Here is a 9,412-nt window from a genome sequence, read left to right as displayed (position 1 = left end):
GAGTTTTTCATGAGAACAAGGTGATTATTCAGGGATCTTTTTCTAATAGTGAAATAAATACCTCCCACACTTAAGATGTACATTGCCCTCAGTGTACAATGATAGATGTTAGGGAATAAAAATAAGATAGGGAGAGAACTGAAACTTCCTGTATGATGAATTCCTTGAACTTAGAGTTTTGGAGAGTGATCGGTTTGAGAGTGGAGGAGGATACTCCGGCAGTTGTAGAGGTTCATTAGGCCATAACTCCTATGCTAAAAGAATATTATATCTAGTGGTAGCTATGGTCGTGGTCGAGTAGGAAATGGCAGTCGTGGAGAACCTTCCCCGGTGGAGTTGTAGCTCCTATGTGATGATGAGCTTAGGAGTTCTATATATCTGTGATAAAGAATAAAAATAAAATTCTAAAATCTAATAAAAATAATAGAAATAGTTTCAATAAAAAGTAAAAAAAGAAAATAATAAATAAATATTTCTAAACATCTTCATCGCTGGATGGTTCGCGAGGCGAGACTGGCGATGAGATGGGAAGGTGCTGACAACTCTACTGTAGAGTAGCATCAATGTTGTCAAATTGTTGAAAACACTGAAGCTCGAATTAGATGAGGTGCTCAGAGATGTTAGCATATGAAGCTGCCACATGAACTGGATGAGAGGGTAGTGGTGGCTGAGAATAGGGATCAGGGAGTGGAGAAGGGGAGATTTCAGCTAGGGCTTTTGAAAGGAAGAAGAAAATGAATAGTGATTTGCTTATATAGGAGAGGGCCACACAGCCTAGGGCCACGCCCGTGTACTTATGAGGGTGAGCCCGTATGTTTCAAATTTTACAATTTTAGGTCTGATTGGCTATTCTCCCACGCCCGTGTGTCTTGGGCGTGTGTGGTACACGGCCATATCGCACGGCTGTGCCTAGCATTGTTCGCTTCTCTCCAGCCCATGTTAAGGTACCACGCCCGTGTATTATTATCCATAGCTTAATGGCAAGGGCGTGTCTCACGCTCATGTCAAAGAAACAGAATCAAGCGTTGTCCCTAGCACGCCCGTGGGTTTCCATTCCCACACCCGTGTACGTATCAAGTTCACCCACGGCCATGTAGCATGGTTGTGGGGATTTATCGTGTAACACCCAATTTTGATCAAGTACAATTAAATTTATCAAATTAATTAAAAATTAATATAATATTTTTGGAAATTAATTGTCAAGTCGAACAATTGGCCCAATGGGTAATTGAACTTGAAAATTGGATTTGAGACCATAAACTGAGCCTGGGAGCCCAAAACCGAGACCAAGACCCAAAAACTAGTCGAACCAGAACCGATATGTGAAATCGGGTCGACAATTCAATCGGTGGCTAGACCGAATCGGTTAGGTCATTATTAACTCCGACTGAACTTGTAACGCCCTGTACCCGAGACCGTTGCCGGAGTCGAACACGAGGTGTTAACGGACTTAATTCATTACTTAAACAGCTCATACAATTCATTTTAAAATTTCCAGACAAGCTGGCTAACTGCATCACAGTCGCTTTAAAAATCATATCTCGAGTTCTGAAACTCAAAATTCAATTCCGTAAATTTTTCCTGAAACTAGACTCATATATCTATCTACTAATTGTTTTCTAGAATTTTTTGTTGGGCCAATTAGTACAGTTTATTAGTTAAATTCTCCCCTATTTCAGGGTTCGACTACTCTTACCTCTGTGTATTTCGAATCAGATATCTCCCTGTAAAGAGCTTCAATTGCTATGACGTTTGTATCTAATAAAACTAGACTCAATAAGGAATCTGTACATATAAAGCATGACTTCTAATTATCTTTGTAAAATTTATGGTGAATTTCCAAAGTCAGAACAGGGGATCAAGAAATCGCTCTGGCCCTGTTCCACAAAAATTTAAACATCTCATAAAATATAGCTCATATACCTGTTTCGCTTCTTCCATATGAAAATAGACTCATCAAGTTTAGATTCCATAACTTATTCATTATTTAATTCCATTTATACTATTTTTAGTGATTTTTCAAATTCACATCACTACTGCTGTCTGAATCTATTTTATGGTAAATTTTACCTATTTCATGGTTTCCATGGATTAGCTAGCAATTTGACATACATAACACCAAATATGATCATGATTAGCCATTCCAATGGCTAATCATTACCATGCTTTTCCATACCACTCAATAACCATATCATAAGACCATATATACAAAATGATTATAATGCTATACATGCCATACTCAAAATATACAAGCCATTATGCCAAGATGGTATACGGATAGTGTGAGTGAGCCTCCGACCGTTCCCGATTTCTGAGCTGGCTTCTCAAAACTACAAGGAATGAAAAGGAGGGAGTAAGCATAAATGCTTAATAAGTTCACATGCAAATAGCAAGTAACATAACCATATCAGCAAACATAAAACATCATTTGCATAATCATCACTGAGACATTCATATCACGTTTTCATTTATCATCTTACCATATTGTTGTTATATCGAGTTTTCAATGCGAGGGTTAAGTACATACCTGTTCAAAGTATTCATTTCACAACACTTACCAATACGTCCCTTTCATCTCGAGTATTCCTCCGCTTGAGTAGAATTTTACCCGTTGAACACATCGCAATATAATTCGGATACATGGAAAGTTTGCACATAAGTGCTACATATGTAGCCAAGCTACAATGTAACCCGCCCATAAGTGAACTCGGACTCAACTCAACGAGCTCGGGTGTTCGCATCCATAAGTGAACTCGGACTCAACTCAACGAGCTCGGATGCCTAGTTACATCTCTCGAACTCGGACTCAACTCAACGAGTTCGGACATTCGCATCCATAAGTGAACTCGGACTCAACTCAACGAGTTCGGATGCCCAAACATCCTAGTGACATGTCACTTGTATCCTAATCCATTCCTAAGGTTCAACGGGACCTTTTTCCCAATCACGTGTCTCAACCATCTTCTACGGAATGCCGTTACCGATACTCGGTAGTATTTCACATTTTCCAAGTATATCACATAATTTGACATATCAACAAACAATTATCACAGTATAATATTTCATAATAATTATCATATCATTTAAATAACATTAAAACATTTAAAATAATAACTATGTTACCAACATTTACATATGAACTTACCTCGTATGCGAAAATGGCTACTTTTACCATTTTGTCCACAACTTGGTATTTTTCCCATTTTAGCCCGAATTTTAGTTTTCCTTGCTCTATCATTTAAAATATAGTCTAATTAGGACTCACATTATTCAAATTGACCCAAAATCATATTTTGGCAAAATTACAGTTTTGCCCTTAAACTTTTGTATACTTACCTTTTGCCCCAAAGCTCGTAAATTAAGCTTCAGCCTATTTTCTTATGTTTTATGACATGCTAATCATTTTTCCCTTCTATGGCAACATCAAATTCTCACTCTAACATGTACTTATGACTATTAGGTATTTTTACCGATTAAGCCCTTTTGCTCGTTTTCACTTAAAACCGAGTAGCACAAGTTGTCTAACATAATTTAAAACCTCATATTCTATCATAAAACATCAAAATACACAAATTTCACCTATGGTTATTTTTCCAAATATAAACCCTAGGTTAAATTATTGCTAGCATAAGCTAAATCGAGCTCTAGGGACTCCAAAACGTAAAATCATTAAAAATGAGGCTAGAACGGACTTACAATCGAGCTTGGAAGCTTGAAAACCCTAGCCATGGTTTCTCCTTGCTATATTCGGCCATGGGGTTGAAGATGAGCAAAATTGGCTTTTAATTTTGTATTTTAATTCATTTTACCCCTAAATGACAAAATGCCCTTACTACTAAACTTTCCAAAAATTCCATCCATGTCCAATTTTTGTCCATAGACTTAGAAATTGGTAAAATTTCTATTTAAGACCTCCTAATTAATATTTCAAAACAATTTCATACTAGAAACTTCTAGAATGCAAGTTTTACAAATTATTCGATATAGTCCCTAATTTCAATTTAAGCACTTTATGCATAAAATTTCTTCACGAAATTTTCACACAATCATGCAATCATATCATAGACCTCAAAATAATCATAAAATAATTATTTCTATCTCGTATTTTGTGGTCACAAAACCACTATTCCGACTAGGCCCAAAATCAGGATATTACATATCGCATCCCCTGTTTTGGGGAAATCATTTACCCTGTTTTCGCACGGCCATATCGCACGGACGTGTTTCCCTCCGTGTTGGGCACATGGCCTTAAGCACGGCCGTGTTACCGGCCGTGTGGTGCTGGGAACCTGTGCTTTAAATACTCTGTTAGTGACCTAAATGTTTAAAACTTGAATATAAAATAATTTAAAATGGTTAGTACTCAGGTTGCCTCCCGAGAAGCGCTTGTTTATAGTCTAAGCTCGACTGTTACCTTGTTAGTATACTTAGGGCGGTTTGTGGAGTCGTAACTCCTCTCCATCTACTTTAAAATCCTCACCATTATAAATTTTGAGACATTGTCTATTTACTTTGAAAGTACCATATGATGGGTGACTTACCTCTATCGTGCCATATAGATGAACAGATTGAATTACGAAGGGTCCTGACCATCGTGATTTTAGTTTCCCAGGAAACAATTTGAGTCTAGAGTTGTATAGTAAGACAAAATCTCCAACTTCAAATTATTTTTGTTGCTTTAAACGAACGTCATGGCCCCGCTTTGTTGCTTCCTTGTATAGGTGTGAATTTTTGTATGGATTGGCTTGCCATTCATCTAGCTCGTTTAGCTACATCAACCTGTTTTTTCCTGCAAGTTCGGGATCAAGGTTTAGAAATTTAATAGCCCAAAAAGCTTTATTCTCTAGTTCGAATGGGAGATGACAACTTTTGCCATAAACAAGTCTGTAAGGTGATGTCCCTATAGGAGTCTTAAAAGCGGTTCTGTAAGCCCATAAGGCATTGTCTATTTTTGTTGCTCAGTCTTTTCTGTTTGAATCTACCGTTTTTTCAAGGATCCGTTTGAGTTCTTGGTTTGCTACTTCAGCTTGTCCATTAGTTTGAGGATGGTATAGGGCGGCCGTTCTATGATGAACTTCATATTTCTTAAGGGTTTTTTTTCAAATTGGCCCCTGTCATTGATAATTGCTCTAGGTGTTTCGAATCTCGAAAAGAGTTTTTCAAGGAAACGTACTACCACTCTAGCATCATTAGTAGGTATAGCTTGAGCTTCTACCCATTTGGACATGTAGTTAACTGCTACTAAGATATATTTATTTCCAAATGAATTGGGGAATGGGCCCATGAAATCGATACCCCACATGTCAATTATTTCACAAGAAAGCATATAGTTTTGAGGCATTTCATCATATTTAGATATGTTACCTATCCGTTGGCATTTATCACATAAAGTAATATACCTGATAGCGTCTTTGAATAACAAAGGACAATAAAAACCTGATTCAAGTATTTTGTGTGCGGTCTTTGTTCCATATAGTGTTCTCTGGCTGGCCCTGAGTGGCAATAAATCATCCCAAAAGTAGTTTTTTACATCATTAAAGAATTGCTTCTTTTGCTGGTGTGTTAACCCTTTTGGGATAAGTTAGCAGCTAAAAAATTCGCGATGTCTACAAACCAAAGTACCTCGGAGTTGGATATAGCGAAAAATTATTCTTCAAGGAACAAATCATTTATTTCCACGTCATCTAGTTCTCTGGTATTGGTTTTCTCGAGCCTGGACAGATGATCAGCCGCTACATTTTCAACTCCTTTCTTGTCCTGAATTTCCAAGTTAAATTCCTACAAAAGGAGAATCCATCGGATGAGTCGAGGTTTTGCATCGGTTTTAGTTAAAAGATAGCGAAGGGCGGAATGGTCAGTGTAAACAACAACTTTAGACAATATGAGATATGATCGAAATTTATCAAAAGAAAAAGCCACATCTAGCAACTCTTTTTCCGTAGTAGTATAGTTTTCTCGTGTAGCCGTTAAGGTTTTGCTGGCATAATAGATAGGTTGAAAATGCTTGTCTCTTCGCTGTCCCAGTATTGCACCTACTGTAAAATCACTCGCATCACACATTAGTTCAAATGGCAAGTTCCAATCAGGTGCAATTATAATTGGAGCATTAATTAATTTATCCTTTAATGTATTAAATGCTTCTAAATATTCCTGATCGAAGTTAAAAGGTATATCTTTTTCTAGCAATTTAGTTAAAGGCTTAGCAATTTTAGAAAAATCCTTAATGAATCTTCCATAAAAACCAGCATGTCCTAAAAAGCTTCTAATAGCCTTAACTGAACTAGGAGGTGATAATTTCTCGATTGTTTCTACTTTAGATTTATCCACCTCAATCCCTTTACTAGAAATTTTATGCCCTAGTACAATACCTTCTTGAACCATGAAGTGGCATTTCTCCCAGTTAAGCACAAGGTTTGTTTATTCACATCTTATTAAAACTCGTTTTAAAATTTTAAGGCAGATATAGAAAGAGTTACCAAATACCAAAAAATCGTCCATGAAGACTTCCATGATATCTTCCACGAGTTCGTCGAATATAGCTATCATACAACGCTGAAAAGTAGTAGGGGCATTACATAATCCAAAAGGCATTCTATGATAAGCTAACGTACCATATGGGCATGTGAATGTCGTCTTTTCTTGATCTTCAGGAGCTATTGGGATTTGGAAGTAACCAGAGAGTCCACCTAGGATGCAGTAATACATGTGTCCAGATAATCTTTCTAACATTTGGTCAATGAATTGCAAGGGGAAGTGATCTTTTCTTGTGGCGTCATTTAGTTTCCTGTAGTCTATGCAAACTCTCAATCCTGTAATTGTTCTTGTTGGGATTAGCTCATTCTTCTCGTTGGTCACAACTGTCATGCCTCCTTTCTTGGGGACAACCTACACTGGACTTACCCAAGAACTGTCAGAAATAGGATAAATAATTCCAGCATATAGAAGTTTAATTACCTCAGCTTTTACAACTTCCTTCATGCTGGGGTTCAGACATCTTTGAGCTTGCACACATGGTTTGTATTCATCTTCCATTAAAATTTTATGGGTGCAAAAAGAAGGACTAATTCCTTTAATGTTAGAAATTTTCCATGCTATGGCCTTCTTATGTTCTTTTAATACTTGGATTTATTCCTCTTTCTCCTTGGGTTGCAAATTAGAAGCAATAATAACTGGTAATGTAGAATTATTTTCAAGGAATGCATATTCTAAATGGTTTGGTAATTGTTTAAGTTCCAGTTTGGGAGGCTCCTCAATCAAGGGTTTTTGCTTAAGTTTATCGTTGATCTTAATACCCTCATATTCTACTTGTCTTGACGGATGGCTATTAGGTTCCTCACCAATCTCCTCGTCTTGAGCTGGACACGGTTCTGTTGTCTCCTCTTGTACAATTTCCTGAAAAGAGTCTTGAGTAATATGATTAATAGAGTCAATGAAATAACATAAATCATCTTGTTCCCTAGAGAATCTCATAGCATCATAAATTTTAAAGATCATTTCCTTGTCACGTACTCTAGGTGCCAATTTACCGTCACCCACGTCAATCACGGGTCTAGCAGTGGCTAGGAATGGGCGCCCTAAAATTAAAGGTACTTTCACATCTTCATCCATGTCAAGAACAATAAAATCAACAGGGAATATAAATTTATCTACTTTTACGAGTACGTCTTCTATAATACCTCTGGGATATTTAACAGATCTATCGGCTAATTGAATACTTATCCTAGTGGGTTTAGGTTCCCCATGACCAAGCTGTTTGAACATTTTATAGGGCATCAAATTAATACTAGCGCCTAAATTAGCTAGTGCTTTTTCAATATTCAGATTACCAATTAAGCAAGGGATAGTAAAACTTCCTGGATCTTTTAGTTTGGTTAGGAGCTTATTTTGAAGTATGGCGGAGCACTCCTCATTGACTTCTACTATAGATAAGTCCTTAAACTTCCTTTTATTTGTTAAAAGCTCCTTCAAAAATTTTGTGTATGTAGGCATCTGTGAGATAGCTTCAACAAAAGGTAAGTTGATATGTAATTGCTTAAAAAGTTTAAGAAACTTACCGAATTTTGCATCAATACGATCTTTTTTTAATTTTGCTGGATATGGAACCGGTGGTGAATATTCCTCCAGTACTGGTTTGTCACTATTTTTGTGTTTTTCTTCCCTCCTTTCGCTTTCCATAGCTTCTTGTGCTAACTTTTTTTCAGATTCTGCTAACACTTTCCCACTCCTTAGTGTAACTGCTTTGACGTGCTCTCTGGATTTGGTATTACTAAATAAATTTTCTAGTGGTCTTTCTGAGATTAGTTTAAAAAGTTGGATTATCTGAGTTTCTAGTCCTTGGATCGATGCTTGTTGATTCTTAAGTGCTATCTCGGTATTTTGGAAACAGGTTTCTGACATTGATATAAATTTTGAGAGCATCTCCTTAAGGTTCGGTTTCTTCTCTTATTGATAAGGTGGCTGTTGAAAACCCTGAGGATTTTGTGGCTTTCGATTTCCTTGACCACCCTAGGAGAAATTTGGGTGGTTCCACCAACCTGCATTATAAGTATTACTGTATGGGTTATTTTGAGATCTAAAATTATTATTACCCATATAGTTGACTTGTTCCTCTTCGGTTGTGGGATTGAAGGATTGATATTCTGTATGCACACCTCCTCCGCTTGAGTCACACCTCATTACTGGATGCACCTGCGTAGAACCAAGAAAACTATCAATCTTTTTTATTGAGAAGTTCTACCTGATTTGACAGCATAGTAACTGAGTAGATGTTATAAACGCTGGCTGTTTTTGTTGGCTTAGTCATCATGACTTGCCACTGATAGTTATTCAGTGACATTTCTTTAATGAATTCATAAGCCTCTTCAGGTGTTTTGTTGTTGATGGTTCAGCTAGCAGCTGTGTCAACCATTTGTTGAGTCGAGGGATTCAGACCATTGTGGAATGTTTGTACTTGAAGCCAAAGCGGCAACCCATAGTGAGGGCACCTTCTCGGTAAGTCTTTGTATCTCTCCCATGCATCGTAAAGAGTTTCTAAGTCCATCTGCACAAACGAAGAGATATCATTACGTAATTTAGCCGTTTTAGCCGGCGAAAAATACTTTAGTAAAAATTTCTCGGTCATTTGTTCCCAAGTAGTGATAGACCCTCGTGGTAACGAGTTCAACCACTGTTTAGTTTTCTTTTTCAGTGAAAAGGGAAATAACCGAAGATGAATGGAATCATTGAAAACGTCATTGATTTTTAATGTATCGCAAAATTCCAGGAAATTTGCTAACTGAGCGTTGGGATCTTCATCTTGCAAACCATCAAACTGAACAAACTGCTATACCATCTAAATAGTGTTAGGTTTTAATTCAAAAGTATTTGCAGCTGCAACAGGTCTAACTATGCTAGATTCAGTTCCTGTTAAAGA

The 9,412-nt window shown here is 37.1% G+C and overlaps 1 non-coding gene across 1 annotated transcript; it reads left to right on the top strand.

Moving 5' to 3' along the window:
- Nucleotides 1-8,966: 8,966 nt before the first annotated feature.
- LOC128291960 (small nucleolar RNA R71) lies at nucleotides 8,967-9,073 on the top strand. Its single transcript, XR_008281944.1, has one exon. It is a non-coding gene; the product is annotated as a small nucleolar RNA R71 (small nucleolar RNA).
- Nucleotides 9,074-9,412: the final 339 nt, after the last annotated feature.

This window comes from Gossypium arboreum, chromosome 4 (assembly GCF_025698485.1).
Source record: "Gossypium arboreum isolate Shixiya-1 chromosome 4, ASM2569848v2, whole genome shotgun sequence".
NCBI lineage: Eukaryota > Viridiplantae > Streptophyta > Magnoliopsida > Malvales > Malvaceae > Gossypium > Gossypium arboreum.
The sequence above is the reverse complement of the archived record's forward strand: the minus strand, read 5'-3'. Positions and strand labels throughout refer to the sequence as shown.